This window comes from Vicugna pacos, chromosome 2 (genome assembly GCF_048564905.1).
Source record: "Vicugna pacos chromosome 2, VicPac4, whole genome shotgun sequence".
In the NCBI taxonomy this organism is placed as follows: domain Eukaryota; kingdom Metazoa; phylum Chordata; class Mammalia; order Artiodactyla; family Camelidae; genus Vicugna; species Vicugna pacos.
The window spans coordinates 27580766-27603233 of NC_132988.1; the positions used below are offsets into that span (position 1 = coordinate 27580766).

General features: G+C 34.1%; 1 long non-coding RNA gene across 2 annotated transcripts in view; it reads left to right on the top strand.

Annotated features, from left to right (window-relative positions):
• Window positions 1–22468, top strand: part of LOC116285909 (uncharacterized) — a 231792-nt gene that overhangs the window by 168599 nt on the left and 40725 nt on the right. For both annotated transcript variants that reach the window (XR_012078248.1, XR_012078249.1), the window contains exon 6: window positions 4589–4620. This is a non-coding gene — a long non-coding RNA (uncharacterized lncRNA). The remainder of the gene's footprint in view (window positions 1–4588; window positions 4621–22468) is intronic.

Genomic DNA, 22468 nt, shown 5'->3' on the forward strand with positions numbered 1-22468 from the left:
CATTTCCCACCCTTTGACCTTTTGTGGCTAGCCTTGGGACAGCCATGGCGCCTGTGGACATGTTATTCACCATGCTAATATATTACAATGGGCGTATAATGAAGCTCAAGTTCTGCTAGGAGTCAAATCTCCCACCATCTGGAGCCTCAAGGCCTACTGGGGGTTGAATCTTTCACCATTTTGATGTTAATTGCTGTAGCATTCCTTGAATGGCTTGCCCTGCCCCCTTCCTGTCTCAGTATCTCCTTTCTGGAGTACAGCCTCTACATTAAAGTTATTCTCAGTAAAGTGTGAATCAGCAAACAGTTTCCCATCCGGGAAGTCAGTTTGTTAGTTTGCTTTATACTCCTTCAAGCATAGATTATCTGAGGTCCACAGAGATCACCACCCTCTCACTCCATTTAGAGCCCTGCTTCTAAGGTAAAATTTCCAACAGTTGATCTTTTTCCAAGTTTCCCTCCTGTATCTATCAAGCCAAATCCAGTTAGTGTACTTAACTGTTATTTTAAGGTTTAAAGTTTTTCTTTTATCTCCACCATCATCTATTACTCTGGCTGCATGTGTGGATGAACTTCAGTGGGATACTCTATCTACAGATGATGGCAGTTGAATTCCATAGTTGGAAGTACCTGGTGTATGAAAATAATTTTTTTCTCATTTTGTTTTATTATTCAGAACAAACAGTGAAATAATGAGTTCTGAGAAAATAATGTGTGTAATTATATTTGAATTTTTACGTTTATTCCACCAAATAGATCTAATCAAAATTTGGCTTTCCTAATGGACTGAAGAACTTTTACATTTCTCTCTCTCTCTTTTTTTTAAGTGTTGTAAAAAGTAGATTAGGTAAATTTGGAAATGAAGTTGAAAGCAGGATTTATATCCCCTTATAAAGCTTATTGTCTTCTGGGGAAAACATGCAAATAAACTAGCTATTTATGAATGAAGAATATTGCCAGTCATATAAGTAAACAAAGGATGCTGCGGCTATCAAGTCATCAGCCACTACCACTGCCCCACGATGAGCTGAGGGTGCTTAGAATGGAGATGCGTAGGCAGCCCAGCCTCTGCAGCCACCCCCACCGGTGCCCCGAGGGAACTCAGGAAGTGAAAGAACAGGACACTGGCCCTAGGTAGCCACATATGGGAAGGTGCAAAGAAACATGCCAGCTGTCTGGCACGGTGTGAGCCCAGACCTTTGCACCTTAATTCCTTAACTTGGACTATCTAGTTTTCTTTAGTTAGCAGTAATCTGTTGATGTTCTGAATACCCGATTCTTGCCCGAGAAGCTCCTATATATTCTGGCTCCCCCCTTGCCTCTCCAGAGCAGTCTCTCAGAGTAATCTTAAGAGGCTGCCTCCTGTCAGAAAGTCCTGGGCTTGAGTCCTCAGAAAGTCCGCTGAATAAAACATAACTCTCAACTTTTAGGTTGTGCACTTTTTTTCAGTTGAGATATTAATTCCACTGATTAGTTAAACTTTTTGTGGCATAGGAAGTGCTGGGTTCCTCTGGGGTAACTTAATCTTAGGAAATACTTGGGCTCTTAATTGATTGAGGCAAGAATAGTGTCTCAAGGAAACTTTCTTTGTCAGTAAAAGAATTATAGGATGGAACCAAAAAAAAAAAAAAAAAAAAAAGAAAAGAAAGCGAGAGCCAGAGCCAGAACCAGAGCCAGAGGCAGAGAGAGACAGAGATGAAGTACCGTCCAGAGTCTGGATAAGTGTTTATATATATATACCCACGAGACGCAAAATGCCGCATAAGCCTTACAGCTTTTTAGAGGCAGTTCCAGGGTAGTTTTGAAGCCTGGCTGTTATGTGGATCATGTAGAAATATACAGGCTGTCTGGCAGGTTCTGAGCATCCCTAACTCCTGCTGTGTACTCTGCAATTTCAATAGAGGATGAATGGCCACAAGGTAAAGCAATGGGCTCTTTAATGGAAGAGCTCTGGAAGGAGTGGCGGCAAGAAAGTTGTAAGCCCAGCCGGCAGTAACAGTTACTCTGTGTCCATCATCTCCCAAACTCATACATAAAAGCATAAGCTAAAGCCTCAGCTGTTGGCCAAAACCCAGATAGTTATTAATAATTAAAAGGCCTGACTTTCATTAGAGATTAAAAGATAAGATTACAAAGAAACAAAATGGGTTCTCTGAAAAGCAACATCACTGTGCAACAAAGGCAGAAAGTTGAAGAATCCCTAAGTAAGGAAGAAACAAGAGTCTTGAGGAAAATAATTAAGCAAAAACTCATAGTAAATACCTCCAGAAAGATGAGGAAGGCTCACTTGCAAATAAATTAAATCCAAAAAAATTCAGATCCAATTTACTTCCTATTCCTTTTTTTTTTTTTTTACTTAGGACTGCCTTTTCGCTCAGAATCTTGCAATGTGTCTGAGGGACATAGTCTATTTATCTATGATTTTTCCTTGTCCTCCTACTCTTCCTTTGGATCTTTCAGAGTGGAGATGGAGAGAGTAGAAATTAGGAATAGGTGAAAGAAAATGTTATTTATTTATTTACTTATTTGTGTTTAATGTAACCATTCCCAGTCTTCCAGTTTTCTCTGTAGTATGTAACTGGTCTGGTATGAATGCCTCTTCAGGGCAGGTGTCTTTTTGTACAGTGTTGGTATAGGTTCTTAAAAGTCCTCTTAGCACCTGCACACTGAAAATTTATCTTATATAGGCAACGTGATCCTAACCAAATTTTTTTTTTTTAATCGCTCTCGCATCTTTCCATCCTGTCTCCGGTAATATACCAAGCAACCTCATATTGCGAGGTTCTTTTTGCACAAGGAAACTCATAAATTCTTGCTGTGACAGAATGTGCCAGTTCAGGCAGTCCTTTCCCCTCATCCTGCCCTTGACAATAGTTCTGTCCACACTTCCAGACACAGAGGTGCTGGGCAGACATCAATCTGTATGTCCACGTGTGCCTCAGATTCCAGAGGAATTATGTCAACAGGCTATCCTAAGCGCTTTCTTACCGTGTTCTCTTCTTTTTCCCAAGAATAATGACTGCCAAATTTGATCTGTTTTCTTAGTTCAAATAAATGTTTGTAATAGTATGAGAGAGAAAAAGCTTGACTGCTCTTTCAGGGGGTTTCTGGAAGTTAATCTACAGTGTCTTTATTAACTGCTGTTCCAAACATTTGTATTTTAGCTCAAGTTGTGAGTCCATTGGAAAAGTACTTTAACATCCTGTGTGGTACACAGAAACTGTATGAATGTCTATTTTAGGCTTAACTGAGCCTCTATCACCTTCATGGGTCAGGTTGGTGATTAAATTCATAGAACAGATTGTCATATGCTTGAAAGTAGAAAGTTGCAATGTACCTAAAAAGGGATCTTTCAGCCAGTGAGTGAGCATACTCAGTTCCAGGAAACCCCATGCTCGTACTCTGAGACACCACTCATTTTAAAGTGATATTGCAAAGCTAATTAAAATATACTATGCTTATTCAACGTCTCAGATATATGAACGTTAGACCGATTCATCTAAGATGATTGTGGAATACAACGTTCTGCCTGATGGAATGAAAATGACCTAAGATATCAAGCACACTTTGTGAGGTCTTGTTTTAAATAATAGAGTGGAGTAAGATTATGCTTAACATATGAATCATATTAAACGTTGTTTGAGGATGATACCGAAATTACTTTAGATCTTGAAATGTCACTGTTTAAACATTATAACCATCAGGTTTTTGTTATTCAGTAACAGTTTCTTTAACACCAAAACTTTGAAATTTGATTTGTTTGTTTTCACAGGATAAAGGGAAATTAAATATGGTAGACTCTCCACTGCCGATTTTTGTAAACTGTCTTCTTAGTTTAGGGTATGTTTTCAATCTGTCACTCTCAAAAAAGAATGAGGTCATTCATTCTCAAATATTATCTATTCATCATTGGCCTGTTAGTACATTTTATTAGAAGAGAGTAACAATTTTCACACTAGGAGGTAACTTTTATCTAAAATTCGCCTTGCATTTAGTCTATTCTCCAACAAAACTGGAGTACTTCAGGGGATCTTAAAGGTTTCTGGCAAAACTTTGGAAATCAGCTTGATCCAGCAGGGTGTCATTTCCCTACTATCAGTACTAGAACTGATGACACAACAAAAATTGTCATGTTACATTTCTCTTGGCATTTGTTTTGATTAAGTCCAACAAATTTCTGTCCTGATATTTGTTTATTTGTCCAGATAAGCTCAAAAATTAGGAGAGTTATGCTTGAAATTTTGTACATTCATTTGGAGGTCTATGAAATAATTCCACAGAGGCAAGTATTATTTCAGATGCTATAAAATAACCGCCTCTGATGTCTGTTGGGTCTGATCATCTTTTGTCTGCGATTGACTCCGTTAACTGTGCAAGGATGTTACATTTGAGATAATTCAGTTACAAAACCTCGTCTGCTTTCAAACATATTTTTAACTGACTGATCCTTGAGTTGTGAAAAAGTTATCCGTATGTCTAAGTTGATATGTCAAATAATTTTAATAGCTACAATTTTAAATAAAACATACGGTCAACAATCAAGATTCACATTTAAAATTTTGTTTTTATTCATTTCTTATCTGTTACAGAAGCAAAAGAGAAAACAGAAGCAGAGAATAAAGTAAGTACATTGACTTCATTAAATTTCTATGTCCATTTGGATTTCTAGCTATATTTTTTGAGAATATCATACCATTATTTAATCTCTGCATCTCACTTTTCAGTCTTCTTTGAAGGAAGTTAATTATCCGTAAATCCCAGTATACTGTACCTTCTTAAGATTGCAAGTATGTGTATTAATATGTATTAATGCACATAAAGTGCTTAGTACGTTGCCTGGTTTGGCTAGTTGTTATTCAAAACAAGAATATTTCTAAATTGCTATTGTTCCTCTTTCTAATATATTTGCCAACTAAATTAATCACATTTGGAAAGACTTATCCAGAATTTATTGGATGATAAGTGAAAATATTTTATGACCAACTACTAGCACAAGCCTTTCTTAGGATCTATTGAGTCTAAATTATATGTGCATTAACTTGAACCAAATTTGATAGTATGTCTTTCTTACCTACTGCTTGTGGAACCAAGATGTCTGCCCCATCCTCTTTCAGAAGTCACTTACTCTAAATTGTACGGTTAAGTCCAATGATTTCTTCAGAATTCTTAACTCAGCTGTAGGGTGCTCTTTCCCCTTAGTTTGTGGCTGTTGTGCGCTGCTGTTTGCCATAGTACTGCTGACCATCTTCTCTGTTGTCAGGGAGCATATAGGAAAAGAGTTATGTGCAGCCTGAGCAAGTATGCAATTTATCTTTTTCCCATAAGATGTGTGTGTGTGCACCTTTGCAGGAGGAGAGGGTGTTTTAAAAGTTGCTCACTTGAACTTAGTCCAGAATCACAAATGAAAATATGATATTTTCTCAAGGTTCCTAACAACTCCTAGCATGTTTTAAGGTTTACACATCTGCCATTCTTCAACTTTTTACTGTCCTTTTGTGAGAAATGACCTACAAACTCATAAGGAATTGAATTAATTTCTGGGTCCATCTCTCTTCCCTACATGGATCCTCAGGATTCTAACCCCATTCAGCTTGGCTTGTAGGCAAGTCAGTGATGCTTATTGATTACCTTCACGTTATATGGAGTATCTTGCTGTTAGCTCTCTATGGGACCACGTGTGGATAAAGTTTCTACGGGTTTAGTTTCTTTGTTCAGTGTAAAGTGCGTCCCCACACCCACCCCCACCACCATGTGAAAACGCAGCATATCTTTAACTCTTGAAGTTTTCTTAGTGAGCTATGCAAACTGTTGAGGAAGATACACTAAATGGCATACTGGTGAGCCAGCAGAAGAGCACAGATCATAGTAAGAGAAAAAAATATTTCTTTAGTTAAGGAATTTCCAATATACCACATGGAGAGGTGTTTTCTTTCGTTTTCTTCATTCTTTATCATGGAGCTTATTGCAATAAATGAAATAACTACTTAATTCTTCAACAGATGTTACCCTTTGTAACCTCTGGGAATCAGTGATTCTAGGTAGACTTTGATCTCTCCCTGAGTGTGTAAATAGCTATTTGCCTTTTCATTTAAAAAGGAATTTTATAGTTGTTTCTGACACACACAAAGGAAATACATTTGATTACCAATTGTGTACTGTGTCCAAAATATGTACTATTGAATAGGCAGGAGAGAATTGGAAATAACAATAGTCACAACAACAGAATCAGTCAATAGCATGGATCAGTCTTCTGGTTATTAAAACGCTCCTTAAATATCAGTGTCTTTTAAAGTACATCCTATCCATTCGTAAAACCTGCTACCTCCTATCTTTTTTGACACTTTCCTCCTGGAAAGAAGAGATAGATAGACAAACAGAGATACAGTCTTTAACCACTTTATAATCTTGAAAATTTGGCCTTTTTATGCCCAATGTTTACAAGGAAACTGATAATCAGAAAGTTTACCTAACTTGTTCAGATTTACACAGTCCATGATACATAGACAAAGAAACAAGGGTTTGAAGCCAGTTGTGTTTGACTTCAGAGCCTAAAAAATCATATTATTGTGGAGAAATATTTTACAGGTGCTGTTCATTTCATTTCAGCAAACACTCTCAAAGTTAGGTTTAAATAGCTTGTTCAGCGAACAATGAGGCACAAGTGGTGTGTGAATCCAGTCTTCTCCAATTCCACGTTCATGGCTGTCAACTACTCGCTTCTCCTTTTCTCAGTTTCTTTTAATACCATCTTAAGAGAAATACAATTTCAGTCATCATTATTTAGGAAAGAGCAAAGTAGCATATATAGGCACATTGAGGTAAATATACTGAGAAGAGATAGCATAGAAGACCACTGTTAATAAACTTACACTTTAACCAAATCATCTTAAGAACATACAGTTAAGACCTCTGTTTCTCTGGTCAATGGACAAACAGGAATTGAGTTCAAAAAGTTTATACTACAGGTTTGGAATATTTTTCAAGCCTTCACTGTGACCTTATGATCATCAATAGTTAAAGAGAAAAAAAAAGAGCAAACACGATAATTTTCTTCTCAATGATCAGTAAGAAACCCTTCTTGTATTCTTGTTCAGAGAAGATAACTGTCTGTCAATAGTAAGCCCAGATCAAATGGATTTTGTTTTGTCAGTCTGCGTAACAGAGATTTAAATTATTAGTGTATTTGAATAAATTATCAATATTTAAAAATTGGTAAATAACATAAAAATCCAAGCTTATATTTTTCAAAAATTAGAATATCTGGCAGTATCAAATTCACATGGTATGAATTACACACTTTAGGGATGTCAGAGTTGAGTCACCATTAAAGTTACCAGCCAAAGTGATATAGTTTGGGGAATGAAAGGGTGTTCTATTAAATTGCATGCCTCACTATCATGCAGAAGCCAGAACTGTCTCAGGGAAATGATGTATGATTATTCTAGTCTTATAATCATCAAAGTCCCTAATACTCCCTATTGACTCACAGACCCTAAAACCAAGTGTCAATATTTATTGCACTATTGTATTGTCAAAAGGCAAAGAAAATATTTCCTATTCTTAAGTCTCTAAGAAATTAAAGAGGGAGAAAAGTTTTGCAAGTGAGGGAGAAAATTTTTGCAAGTGAAACCGACAAAGGCTTGATCTCCAGAATATATAAACAGCTCATACGACTAAATAAGAAAAAAATAAACAACCCAATCCAAAAATGGGCAGAAGACCTAAACAAGCAATTCTCCAAGGAAGACATACAAATGATCAAAAAGCACATGAAGAAATGCTCAATATCACTAATTATCAGAGAAATGCAAATCAAAACTACAATGAGGTATCACCTCACACCAGTCAGAATGGCCGTCATTCAAAAATCCACAAATGACAAATGCTGGAGAGGCTGTGGAGAAAGGGGAACCCTCCTACACTGCTGGTGGGAATGCAGTTTGGTGCAGCCACTGTGGAAAACAGTGTGGAGATTCCTCAAAAGATTAGGAATAGACTTATCATATGACCCAGGAATCCCACTCCTGGGCTTGTATCCAGAAGGAAATCTACTTCAGGATGACACCTGCACCCCAATGTTCATAGCAACACTATTTACAATAGCCAAAACATGGAAACAGCCTAAATGTCCATCAGCAGGTGACTGGATAAAGAAGAAGTGGTATATTTATACAATGGAATACTACTCAGCCATAAAAACCGACAACATAATGCCATTTGCAGCAACATGGATGCTCCTGGAGAATGTCATCCTAAGTGAAGTAAGCCAGAAAGAGAAAGAAAAATACCATATAAGATCGCTCATATGTGGAATCTAAAAAACAAAAACAAAAACAAACAAACAAACAAAAACAAAGCATAAATACAGGACAGAAATAGACTCATGGACAGAGAATACAGACTTGTGGTTACCGGGGGGTAGAGGGTGGGAAGGGATAGACTGGGATTTCAAAATTGTAGAATAGATAAACAAGATTACACTGTATAGCACAGGGAAATATACACAAAATGTTATGATAAATCACATAGAAAAAAAAAAGAAATTAAAGAAACAAAACATATATTGATAGCATCTTTTGCTTCAAGCTTCTATGCATTATATTCACCCCAAAATATTAATCTGCCTTAATCTCAATATTATTTCATATAATAATACTCATTTTATGACATTTTGAAAATTATTGTAGATTCCAGTTTTATAAGTATTCTATTTTATTGATATTATAATTACCTAAGAAATATAAGAATCTAAAAACTTGCTATTTCTTCATAAAAAAGTGTTTATTAGAATCCTTCAAAAATACTGTGGAAAGAAAATTTTTGAGTTCTTGAAAGTCTAAATCATTAAAAACATTTTTGATGATAATCTGAAAAATATGGTGGAAAATACTGAATTCTCATTCAAGAACACCAGGATACTACTATTATTACTACTACTACTGCTAGCTTACAAGGACAATATATTAAAGTAGGAACTTGAAGATGCTAACTTTATATCTTTAAGAAAGATGTTCCTCTTTAGGATTTTTCACTAGAATTTAGTAAAATATATATTTTTTTCTTCAAAAATGTATAGGATCTCTTTGGCGAATAAAGTAAACAGGATTCATGAAGAAAATTTGAGTATATTACCAGTGGACACTCAAATTTATAAAGAGAAATTCTTAGAGTTAATGTTGTAGTTGAGATAGGCTTGTATCATTTATTTTTTCTATCAACACTGAAATCTTGAATGATAAATTCAGCATTATAAATTCCATTGCCTTTGAATGGACTTGAATGATTCTCAGCCAAGTCCACAGACTTAGGAGAGCAGCAGTAGCTTTCTAAATATTCTAAAGTAAATATAGAGGGTACCTGGGAAACAGAACTTCAGAGAAAGCAAGTTTAATCCCCTAAACTGTCTGCTTTACACATCAAGAATGGGATGGGTTATTCCTAGATTGTTGTAAAGATGTAAGAGTGAAATGAAATGAAACCACAGCCAACCTACAAATCTCTAACAGACAATGTGTTATATGAAAACATAAAAATACATTTATATACTTCACAATGAGTTTTAAGTGTCACATGTATACATATATATAATTGTGTCTACATATATATATGTACATGTGTGTATATGTATAATACTTATATGTAGATAAGTTTGTGTGTATATAGATGGACAGGTTAGATCTGATACGTCTCCAATGCATGCAGATTATCATACTCTCTTATAGAGAAAATAAAAGGGAAAACCTACAGAGATAACTTTGTCAAAAACTGTAAATCCTAACGAAAAACTTAAAGTCATGTCTTTTTTGACATGGAAGATGAAGACATAAGAAAATCTCTCAAAAATATTATGAAAGACTTGTAATTTAATATTTTATCTTCCTAATTATATTCTACACTTGTTTAAAATTTAAAAGTCTCTTTTACCTCAGTGTTGGCGTTTGCACTCACTTTTAAATATAGCTTTGAATTTTTGACTTTTTAAAGTATAGGTTATTGGAAAATTTTTTTATATTGATGTATATAGAAATAAAATTATATAAATTAAGCAAAACATGTTTTAGTATATTATCCCATTTTTCTCTCTCCTACACACATATCTTGGGTTCCATTCTTGGAATAGGAAAACATTCTGTATCTAAGTTAAGTTTAAAATATTACAGAAAATGCTTTAAGTATATCAGGACTAAAGAGTTACAGAGCTGACCTTGCCTTATCTTTCTTTGCAGGCTTTTAAAATAAGTTTGTGGGTTTCTGTTCTGTGAACTAAAATTTAATAACGTGTTTGTAGAAGGTGAAGTTCCCAGGCTAAGAACATTTATCCTTGAGAAAGTTCAGAGCCTATATTTCCTAGTAGCAACTTACAGGCTAATTTATAAAGATTTTTTATCTTTTGTCTCTTTAGATAGAGTAATGGCTTATGTGTGAATTGAATTAGATACTATAAAGATGTGGCATTTTATGTAGAAACCTATTCAATGTGCCAATATTTTTGCTTCTATTTAAAAAGTTATTTAATGAATAAAATAACTTTTTTCAATAAAATAAATATATTTAACATGGCTTTTTTATATGCTGTGTTTTATAAAATGACAGTATTTGATTTATTAAATAGTGTGATTCAAAAGAATATTAAATTCTTCAATTTCACCCACCTTATTGATTACCTATTTGTATATAAAATAAATTATTTACCAGATAAAAATACTAGAATATCTGATTTTATATATGTACTTACAATATTTGGTGGCCCTAAATTATTACATTTTAAAATTGAGATGCATCTAATACATTTTAGCTGTAGAGGAATGTATTTAATAGTACACACTCTAAGTTTTAATCTAGTCTCCATTCTTGAAATTGGAAAAATGAGTTGAATTAAGATAGTGTAAATTTATACAAAAACATTCTAATTATTCCAATTCAATTCCAATGCCTTCCTTTTCTTTTAGATATTTCATTTCTTATATTTAAGATTTTTACCTTATATTCCATTGATATCCTCCAAAATAATTACAGGCCAAACATTTCAAACACTGGGGAAAAAAAAATCTAAGTTATATTAAGGCATAATTATTCACCAAAGGAATATCATAAAAATGCACTAAAAAATATCCATGACTTTATTACCTTTGTAACCTATATTTATTTCTTAGTGGAATATACTAACGCAAGGGTAATACATTTTCTTTTAATGTGATTTCCCGTGTGAAGAGTCTAATCTACCGTATTTTAACACAAATAGCGCTTCGGTTTTGCTCAGATAGAGGTCCCATTAAAAAGTAAAAGGCAACCTCTTTCTAGGTATAAGCAAAACTGAAAAAAGCAACTAAAGACTGGTAGCTTAATCTAATTCAGGGAACTAATTATTTTCCCCAAATTTATCTGATTCCTTAAGCCAATAAGCTGATGTAGTATATCACTTGAAGCTTATGTTATTTATTGGTAGGATAAAAAAGAAAACACTGCACAGAACGGAGAATCTACCCCTGTAATCATCACTGTCTTATATGACTTAGATATATTACTGCACTCCATTATTCTGATATACTTTTAAACAGATATAATTTTATATGGATTTGAAGGCTAATTCTTAGAAAGCATAGCAACACTAAAGTTCTTTTGGTAGGGAAAACATTGGATCACCCATCTGTCAATAGTTAGTATTTTTTTTTAATGAACTGTTTTTATTGTGTACCATTGCAAAAAAACCTAAATTCTAATCTGTTTTGTTTTATAATTTTTTATATTGTAACTCCAGAAGCATCACCTATTTCACAGCACATTTGTAATGTTTATGTGAATGTCGTCTGCAGTTACTAACCATCTTAAAATAGTAAATACCCCATCTGTTGTAAAATAAAAATATATTAGCTCTTCAAGCCAGTTTTACTTGCTCAAAATGTTGCTTTTTTAAAAATTATTTTTTCTTTGTTTTGAGAACATTAGCCCAATTAACACTGCTATCAGAATGAATTTTGCATGTTATATTTATCACCGTTGCAGATGTATAAGTGAAAATTGCCATGTCATCTGTGTTCATAATTGTTTAAGATTGGCAATAATAGAAAATTGAATGAGGTTACAGAGACATCATTCAGACTATAAATTCTTAATTTAGCACCCTAGGAGACTCAGTTGTTCTGCCTTTTATTACTCATTTGCTCCAGTCTCCCACATTGTATAACTAAAACTGAAGTGGTTTAAAAGCTTATTTTCTCACAAATCTTGCCCTCTTGTTTCTAGACAGCAATATTTTATACTGAGCTCTATCTAATGCTTTGTATATTTCAAAAATGCAGTAGTAAAAGAGATGGTTTAAAAACTTCCAGCTACTTAAGATTAGATGGGGATGAAAATCGGTGACAACGTAAAGCAATAAAAATGAGATCGCAGAATAACATCAAATTATGTTTCAAGAAGTACATGATTTATAGTTTCTTGCAATTCTATAAAAGCTTCAACAAAAACTATAGTAGAATAAGGGGAGATCTGTAAGGAAGCAGTAAAGGTTCCCAGCTCAGCATGGACAAGTGTTTCCAAAGATGTTTCAATGCACAGAGAAACAGATTTTAACAAATATCTCAAAGTATATGGTTCTGTTAGGCAAAATGCTTTCCACTCCTGCCAGCAACCCATACTTAAAAGAACATTGTGGACATGGATGTTCTGAATTTAATTAAATGAAAAGTTTGTCAAATGGGATCTACATATATGTCCATTTCAATTTGGTAGCCCATCTTTTCAGTGAAGATGATGCAATTTTCTTCTTGTATTTGAATAAATACATGATATTTATTGGAGGTTTCCTAAAAAGGCCTGAGAAGAGCAGTCAGAAATGGTAAGCAATTATGTAGTCACAGAATAAGACCTCCAAAAAAGAAACTAAATACAATTAACTTTGCATATTGACTTGTTAAATCATCACACAAAATCCGTGGATAGATTTTTCACCTGTCATGTTTCAACTATCTGGGTTTAAATAATATAGATTGTGTGACATAATTAATATTCACTTTGGAGAGCCATTGAAGATATTTAAAATCATTGTTACCGTCCAGAGTAATTCTATCCTATAGAATTTTCTGAAGTAATGGAGAAGAGGTATTTATTTATAAACAGTAAATGGTAATTTAACTGGAGAAGCAAAGAAATAAAAAACCTCTCTAGCATTTTTATTTTACATTATAATATTTTAATCATGAAAAAGTACACTGTCTTGTCACGATTCTTAAAGATTAAGTGTTGTTTAGGAAGTGTGCTGTATCTCATCAGTTTGATTTTTCTTTTTAGTTATGGTTTATTTCTGAGATTCCTTGCCTAACTTGTGTGAGTTAAGATGCTAGAAGTGAGAGATCATTCCTGTTGGTTTGCTTGCTGAAAAGAAATAGTCTTTCTTTTTAAAAAAAATCCAGTGCTCTGTAAATCTGCTGTTAATATCGCTTATATATAATCTGAGCTATTGGTAGACTAATCAGATAGCTTTTTTTTCCCTCTTATTTGGCCTTGTGTCTCCTCTTATGCAACAATGACTTCCACCAAGTCCTAGAGAGACTCTGTTTCTAACCTTTCTTGCCTTGAAGGAGCTGAAAATCTCAAGGGATATTTGTTCTAAACAGTAGTTTTTGATCTTGACTGTACATGGAATCTTCTGCAGAGCTTTTCAGATATGGATGCCAGGGTCCTACCTCCAGAAATTCTGATTTAATTGGTATAGAGAGCGGCTTGGTCACAGTGATTTTATTAAAGATCACCTAGTGATTCTATGGTTAAAAAAAAATCGCTATGCTCTAGTGTCTCCCTACCTTCCAGCCCCGCAGCAGTCTGCCACATCTTCTATTTATGAGATGCAAGATTGTTTCCTAGTAGGTCTCAGGTGTTTTCAGGAACCCAGTGAGAAAATCAGCCAGCACTGCTGTCAGACACCCTATGTAAATAAATGTTAATGACAGCTACTTGCAACTTCTGTAGTAGACTGTTTTAAGGAACGCTGTCAAGACCACCAGAGGAATAAAATAAGAAATAAAAGTTCAAGCAAAGAGAATTGGGAAGGGAGTCTGGGCAGATTTTAGAGGAAGAGGAAACTTTAGCAGAAAAAGCGTGGGATGGAAAGACAAGAGGACCTTGAGGTTATTATTGCTCCAAGGACAAGAAACGTGGAAGGATTTAGGTTTCCATGTGGAAAGGCATAAAAGACCGTGGGGGCTACTGAATAAAATCCACACTCACCATATGTTTTTTTTTTTTCAGTGTGCATATAAAAGTGGAAAATGACAAATAAATGGATGTATGATACTGGAGTCATATAGACATAGGTTTAGTTTTTTCAGGTGTAAAGAGAATCTCAAATATTGTACTAGAATGTATAAATTTTAGATTTGGCTTGGGAAATTTTAAGCATCAGCCTTGTTTTCTTGTTTGTTTGTTTGTTTATTTTTAGCATCAGCCTTATTTACTCTCATTTTATATATGAAGAAACTGAGGCATGAGAAGTTTACATGGCTTGCTCAATTTCCAGTACGATAATATACTGTCATTTGCAAAAGTTGTAGAAAAATCCCTAAAACTTCAGCACTTTGATTTTACAATCTGTAACATTATTGTGTTGAGACAGATGGACTCTAGTATGTATTCCAGGTCCAAAAAGGCTGTAACTTCTTAAGAGTTACTTCTGTTACAAGAAATTCAAAATCACCCTCTTGGTATTCTATCTTAAGCCAAGTCAGAGTATTCTTTTCTACAGTGATTTTCAGTTTTCAGAAAAGTCTTTCTTTCCCCATTGTTGCTTAAAGACTGTCAAATCTGGTTTGGCGGGTAGCTGCCAATGGCTCCTCTTACTCCCTCAGGCCTGTAGATTTGAATTCATTCAGGGCGGCGTGATTTCTTGACTTGGGTTATGTTCTCCGTATCTTCTTTTGTTCTTTCCATTTTGAAGATCACACACCTTCTTAAAGAAGATAGAATGAAAGACCATTTGTGTACTTATCCAGCTACTTTGCCGACTTCTAAAATGACACGAATTTTTATAGATGACAGACAAATATATTCCATTTTCATCCTGATTCAAAGAGTTTGGTAGTTTGGTTTTTTTTAAGCATTAGTTACCATGTTATCTGATATTATTCTATAGGTCTGTGTTAAACTTTTATATTTTTTTATTAATGCTACAAACTTTTTTTCCCCATTATTTCGGCTTTTTAAAAAAATTTGAGCTAAATAGCTTTCAAAGATTATTACACAAAGGAGAAGGTCTTTGATCTTCTTAGAAGTAGTGCTAAGAGATGATAAAAGTGTATGTTTTGACTTTTTTCGATATTTGGAGATACTGTTTCACACATTTCCCGTTGCCATCTAGCAGACATGTTATTAATACTATTTATGTCCCTGCTTTCTTGTAAAGTCCTTAGAAACTTTTTGCACTCATTATGTCTTAAAATCCCAAAGACCACAGTAGATGGGACACATTGTTCTCACCTTATAATCAGACAGATTGAGACATAGCAAAATAAGTGATCTTTATAACCCCTTAGCTTTTGGGGTTATTTCAACATTTTCAGAACAAGGGAAAAAACTGTAAGTAATGACTTCTTAAATATATTAAATTGAGGATATGTACACTATTGTGTTGCTCTGAAACTCACTATTTGAACTCAAGTATAATAAGAAAGTAGAAGGGAATATAAAAACAAACAAACAGAGGGACCTTGAGAACCAAGGCTAACTTGGTCATTTCCTTGATGTTTTGTAATGTGAACTATAGACTCTATCAAAGAGGGCTATTAAGTTTTCTGCCCTTTAAAAGTCATTTACAATGTCAAATACTGTGATTTTTGTTTTAGAATTTCCAAAATAGGACTTTCTGGAACTATTTTTTTTTAACAACTAGAAGTCTTAAAAAGGCCTTTTGGAAAAACTGTATGTAATGTGCAGTTACACAGTTCCTTTCTAAGTTCTGTAACACATTTTGAAAATGTTAATAAATGTTACTATCCTAATAATGAATGATTTGTTTAAAACAAAACCATGAAACTAAATGTTCACCTATAGAAGATTATCTAATAAATGAGCTCACATGGATTTTCATCTCCTTTTATCTTGTTTGTACAATGAGATACTAACTGTAGTACCAAGTGTCCCTTCACTTAATGGGGGAACCCTTGCATTTAACTACATTGGTTATAATGCTGTTACCTGGAGTGCTCTCTTGTTTGCTTTACATCTACATACATTTTCTCCTTTTCTGGATACAATAACTGTATTCCTGAGTAGAAGCTACTTCATTATTCCATGAAGTGGAAAAAGTACACATGAATCTGTTTACATAATGTTCATAACCAGGCAAAGTATTTTTCTGTTAAAAGTCAAGGGAGCAATTGATGGCATTTGGGTTAAACACACCTGGGAGATGAAGATAGGGGGACTTCGGCACTGCTACTAATTTTCTGTTTGTAATCTGGATGCTTCTTAACGCTTTGTGAAATTCATTGATCTGTACATTTATGATTTAGAGTGTTTCACATGTATTTATATGTTATTTGAAACTTTATTTTTGAAAGAGTTCGATATATTAGCTATAGCTGAAAAGGAGAGAATTAAACCCTCAATGAAGAAGAAGATCCAGGGAAGATTATCTAGAAGTACAGTTAACACAACAAAAGGGATTTAAAACAGGGGTGATGTGATTGTTAACTACTCTCTGTGTGAGAAAGAGACAGTTCTGCCACTTCAGACAAGTCTAACAGAGTTTGTAATGTGCCTCTTCTGAGTTCAAAACCTTCAAGTCACAGTCAAAAGAGCCAGACATATAGATACACGATTTACGATGGTTCAGCAAGATTTTTTTGACTTTATGATGGTGTGAAAGCAGTATACGTCCAGTAGATGCTGTGCTTCAGATTTTGAATTTTGATCTTTTAGGGCTTAGTGATAAGCTGTATGGGACACTCCCTCCCTCTCTCTCTCTCTCTCATGATGCTGGGCAGTGGCAACAAGCCACAGGTCCCAGTTAACCAAGTGATCACAAGCGTAAACAACCAGTACACTGCACCCAGACAGCCATTCTATTTTTCACTTTCAGTGCAGTATTCATTACATTACATGAGCTATTCAGCACTTTATTATAAAATAGGTTTTGTGTTAGATGATTTTGCCCAACTGTTGGCTAACATGTTCTGAGCACACTTAAGGCAGGTTACATATATTAACTGTATTTTTGACTTAATGATATTTTCAACTTACGATGAGTTTATCAGGATATAACCCCATTGTAAGTCCCGAAAGATCCATATAAAAGTCTGGCTTATATTTGGGGATTAGTCAGGTGACCGGTCCAACTTAAGATTGCTTTAAACTTGGTTTCTTATTGAAACAACAAACAAGAAATGCAAAGGCTGTATGAGATGAAAAGTAACAAGGAGTGTCTGCCAGATCTTAGTAGAGTTCTGATTCCTCATGGAATTGTGCTAAAAATTAGTTGATCTTAACAGCCTCTTGGGAGTGAAGAGCCCCAAAACACCAGCCCACTGCATTTTTACTTTCTGGACTGGAGACTACATTCCATATGGATATTCTTGTTATGTGTCAATTACCGAGTTCAGATTTCTCCCTCCAGGTACCCTGGGGCTATTGAAAGCTGGCCATAGTCTACTGTCTGGTTTCCAAACCCCTACCTAAACTTCCGGTGCCAATTTAGTGTCCCAAGACATGGGGCAGCTAAATCTTCTAACTCACCAGGGAATAAAAGGAAGATAACTTTCTGAACCTAGACAGTTACATGTTTTTATTTATCTTTTAGACCATGAAAATTAAAAGCTGTTATTGCCCAGAAGGTGACAGAAGATGCACTTTCACCCACATCAGAGGGCTCTAAGGAGGTCTCTGTTCAAGTCAATTTTTGCATTAATCATTTCCGGGAGTTGTTAGTGGTCTTGAGGGAAAAGATAATATGAAGATGCAAGGAAAATATCCAGTCTAATGGTGCAGAAGCTAAGTGCTGAAAAATAACAAGGATAAAAGTTGCTGAGAAAATATTTTCTTAGGAGAAACTGCAATTTGGGAACTCAAAATGCTGAATTTGAGATGGATGTTTTAATTATACAGACTCTTGATTTCTGATTCTGTCATTTGGAGGTGAAAGCAGAGATATGACTATAATTTACGTCAAAGGGTTACTCTCCTAAATTAATTTGGCTAATTATTGTTTCCCAGTATTTCTGTGAATGTACAAAATTCACAATAATATCTAATGTGTTAACTCCATTAGTAAGAAAATCATCACTGTTAAATTATTTCAGTGTTATCAGATGCTGCCAATAAGAAGTCAGTTTTGATGGCGCACAGTATTGTAATAAAAGCAGTGCTCCTACCACATTATGAAACTTGTAACAAATAAATGCATTTGGAATTGGTTGTGTTATGTACATAATGTATTACTGCAACTAAAAAAAAGTGGCAATATAGGACATATAAGTTGTCCTTGACAACTTCACAATTATTTTTGTCTTCACAGTTGAACTACCAAACTAAATTTCAAAAATACTGATATTTATTTTTTAATACTCTAAATAACAGTATACAGTTCTCTCTTTGCTATCCTACATCAGTTTGACTTTAGAAATATTTGTGCATTTAAAGAATTACTTGGTAAATCAACCTAAGTTTTCTACAATGTTATTTAACTTTTTCTGTTAATGAGTTTTCTGTATGCTGTTATATGTTGTTAAAATCAGGCCTCAGAAATATTTTATCAAGTTATTTAACACATGAAGCCTCAAAAACCCCAGGTTGTCAAATTGAAGATGTTTAAAATAAAATTTGGATATCGAAGGACAGTAACATTTATCCCAGTAAAAGCAAAGTAGAAAATCAAGGTTAGTTTACTCAATTTAGTAACTGGATAATTAAATCAAAGAGCTTGTATATTAGGGTAAACTTTGAAATTCTAGAATTGTGATTTGAAATAACTCAAGCTGAGTCAAGACATTTTTGGATTTGATTATTATTTAAATGGGATATATTTAAACTTTTTTTTCTGAAAGAAAATGAAAATGGGAAAGCCTGTGATTGTGTAGAATCTTAATTTGGGGAAGCAGTCAAAAGAACACAAAAGGGAAACAAAATATTTAGTGAGCTTTGTTTTGTATAGTATTTGTAGAAGTAAAGTAGTGATAGTGGAAACCAAAACTACTGATAAAACTATTTGGGCTTATGTGTTTGTATGTTTTAATAAGGAAAAATAGAACTGGGAGGATCCAGTTACACAGAACTGCAGCTGAGCTCGCCAGCTTCCTCAGCCCTGGCAGTCAGTATTCCTCATGTAAAAATGTTGCATATATAGAAAGTAGTCAAATCAAGAGATCCAAAATTTCAAATGTATTATAAAATATATAGGAAAAATTTTATAAAAATATATTTTTATAAAATTAGCCAAATAGGTCAATTTTCTTTAAATAAAAGGATTTTGTGGGAAAATATCAGTGATAGTGATAAAGTATTAGAAGCAGATATGAATGAAAAAACTGAAATTTATGGTTTGCCCATACATCCATCTTGTCCAAGACATGCTGTAGTAAGGAACATTTGTTGCTGTAATCATTAATATCCTGTTGCACCCTCAAAATTGTCCCTAGTTGACGGTAAATTATATTTTCACCTTAAACATATGTAATGTATATTGTGCAGATCTTATGTTTAATCATTAAGAATATTTTAAAAATTGCCTTTAACTGCGTCTGGCTACAGAGCTTTTAATCGTTTTAGAAAGAATATAAATTTAACAAGGTAGACAATTTGCAGCTCCTTTCAAGACAAAAGTGTGGAGTTTAGGCAGTAAATTATACACCCCACTCTCTTTCTGATAAGCATCAAAGTAAAGAGTTTATTCATGACTAAAGCAGGGGAAAAAATAACCAAATAAACTACTAGTATTTAGGGACATGGTGATTAGAAAAATTGTATAAACCAGTGTTCTTGCTTTCTGAATAAATTTTAGGAAGAATGTTATTCCAAGATATTAAGTAGTACATAACAATTCAATTTTAGTATACACAGAAAGCCTTAAAAACCCGATGATATATCCTTATAAACCTTAATGGACTAAGTTTTGAGATTCACAACAATTTAGCTTAAAGGATATTTCAGTTATGAATTATAAAAAGGCATTGAGAATTAACATAAATGAAAAGAAGTCAATGGCAAAAATACAGATTTTATTGTTTGTATCAGATTTATGTGTTTGTGATGTTTATGTATGTTATTATTTATAAGGATTTTAATAAAGTAGTTCTATTAAGATACCACACACTTTTCCAGAGTTATTAATTGAATGATGGTTTCTCATACTGTGTCTCAAGGAAACTTGTGTTTTTTTTAGTTTGATTAAATAAAGAAGAATTACTTCTATAGATTTTTAAAGTTCATGGTAATTTGAAAAGATTGTTTGATTTAACTCTAAAATTAGTGAGTGTGTCTTGATAAATGCCTGGTGCACTCAGCAGTTAAGTGGAAAGCAGGCTCCATTTATTTGTTTTCCCAGCCAGCTCTCAAAGCACCACTACTATTCTGAAGTCTAATATGTATGTGTAATTGCACACGCATATGTATGCTCTCTCACACGCCTCTTTTTAACACAAACGTCTACAAGATTGTATTTTATTCGTTATCAAAAAGAGAACTACTAAGTTACTGGAAGTTGATGAAAAATGTTTCATAATGCTTTAGTCACATTTTTATAGTCTGAAAGATGGAGAATTAGTATTTGCCCTTTTTAATATAATCAGCTAAAATTTATAAAGGGCACATTTTCATTTTGTTATTTATGAATAGAGAAGAGAATATTTAGAACACTATTCCTCAATAATGCATTTAGCATAGTGAAAGAAAGATGAGGAAGAGAGGCAGGAGATATTTAGCCTAAACTAACATGAAAAATAAACGCTTTGTAAAAAAATAAAATAAATTCCTGCCTGTAGATATACCAGCAGTACCTGTGGTGTAGACACATAAAAAATGCCTTTACCTTCTAAATTATATGGACTTAAACAATATGCAAACCTATTATTAAATGACTTCTCCAGCACATATGTGGTAGTAGGTCATGGAAAATAACTGAATACTTCAGAAATGACAAATCATGTTTTTGGTTATTTTGGGCAAATGAAAATGTTGCTACATTTAGAATTTTAGTCCGTAAACTTGGATGTGGGAAAAAAACATATTGTATTACTTTCAAATTGAATGAAATTATGTACACTAGAAATTGACACAACATTGTAAACTGACTATACTTCAATTTTAAAAATTATGAAGACCTCACAAATAGGCTGAGGGAATGTCTAATTTTATTAAATACTCAGGTACTATTTCTTACCAATTCAGTTACTACTGCAGTGATGGTGTTCAAAACTGACCCAGTCCGTTGAAGTTCAAAAACCTCCCAACAAAGAGAAGCCCAAGACCAAGTGTGGAGGTAGAAGGGGAAGGAGAGAGGGATTACCAAGTGATACGATGATGTATCAAATAATGCACACTGCCTTCATCGTGTTGATGGTTTCATGGCCGAATACATATGTTAAAACAGTTATTTGCACTCTTTAAATGTGTGCAGTTTTATATCAATTATAACACAAAATAAATACGTGGAGCGGGATAGGAGAAAGGACCATATACATCTTTTTGATGAATGTTGCTGCAATGTTGAGCCAATAAATGGTGCATAGCTATTGGGGGGAATTCTGGGAAAGGGAGGTTCAGTTAAGACAGGAGGAATTTACTTTTTTATGCTGAAGGGAATTATACAGTTGAGTATGAAAAGAAAATTTAAAGCACAGACAAAGGACCAGTGGAATCTTACTGGAATGACATCCTTGACATGGAGAAAGGGTATGGAATCTAGTAAGTACACAGGTAACTTAAAAGATGAATCAAAAAACAAAAACAAACAAACAAACAAAAACAAGGCGTAAATACAGGACAGAAATAGACTCATAGACAGAGAATACAGACTTGTGGTTACCAGGGGGGTAGAGGGTGGGAAGGGATAAAAAAAAAAAAAAGAAGAAGGCAAAATATGTGACTAGATTGTCAATTTGTGGGAAAATTCACTCTGATTACATCAGTTTCCTCAGAGAATTCAAAAGCAAGGTTATTGGAAAAGAATGAGGATTGGAAGGAAGTTCAGGGGTGAAGGATAAAGAAAACCTGGAGGAAATGTTGAAGATGGGAGAGTCAGTAGACTAGTGAAGTACAGTATGATTGCATGGTGGCTTTTTTGACTCACTGCACTCACTTTATCTTTAAGTGGTAGCAATTGTTGGGGTATGTTATTCTCTAGCCACATTTTCCTGCATTGGTACAGGTTCCAGGTAGGGAGCTGGAAAGCAAAAATATCAAAGAGCTATCAAATATTAAAGAAAATCAAAGTTGATCAGCCCAAATGCATTGGAAGTCCTGGTGGAGCTGAAGGATCATTGGAG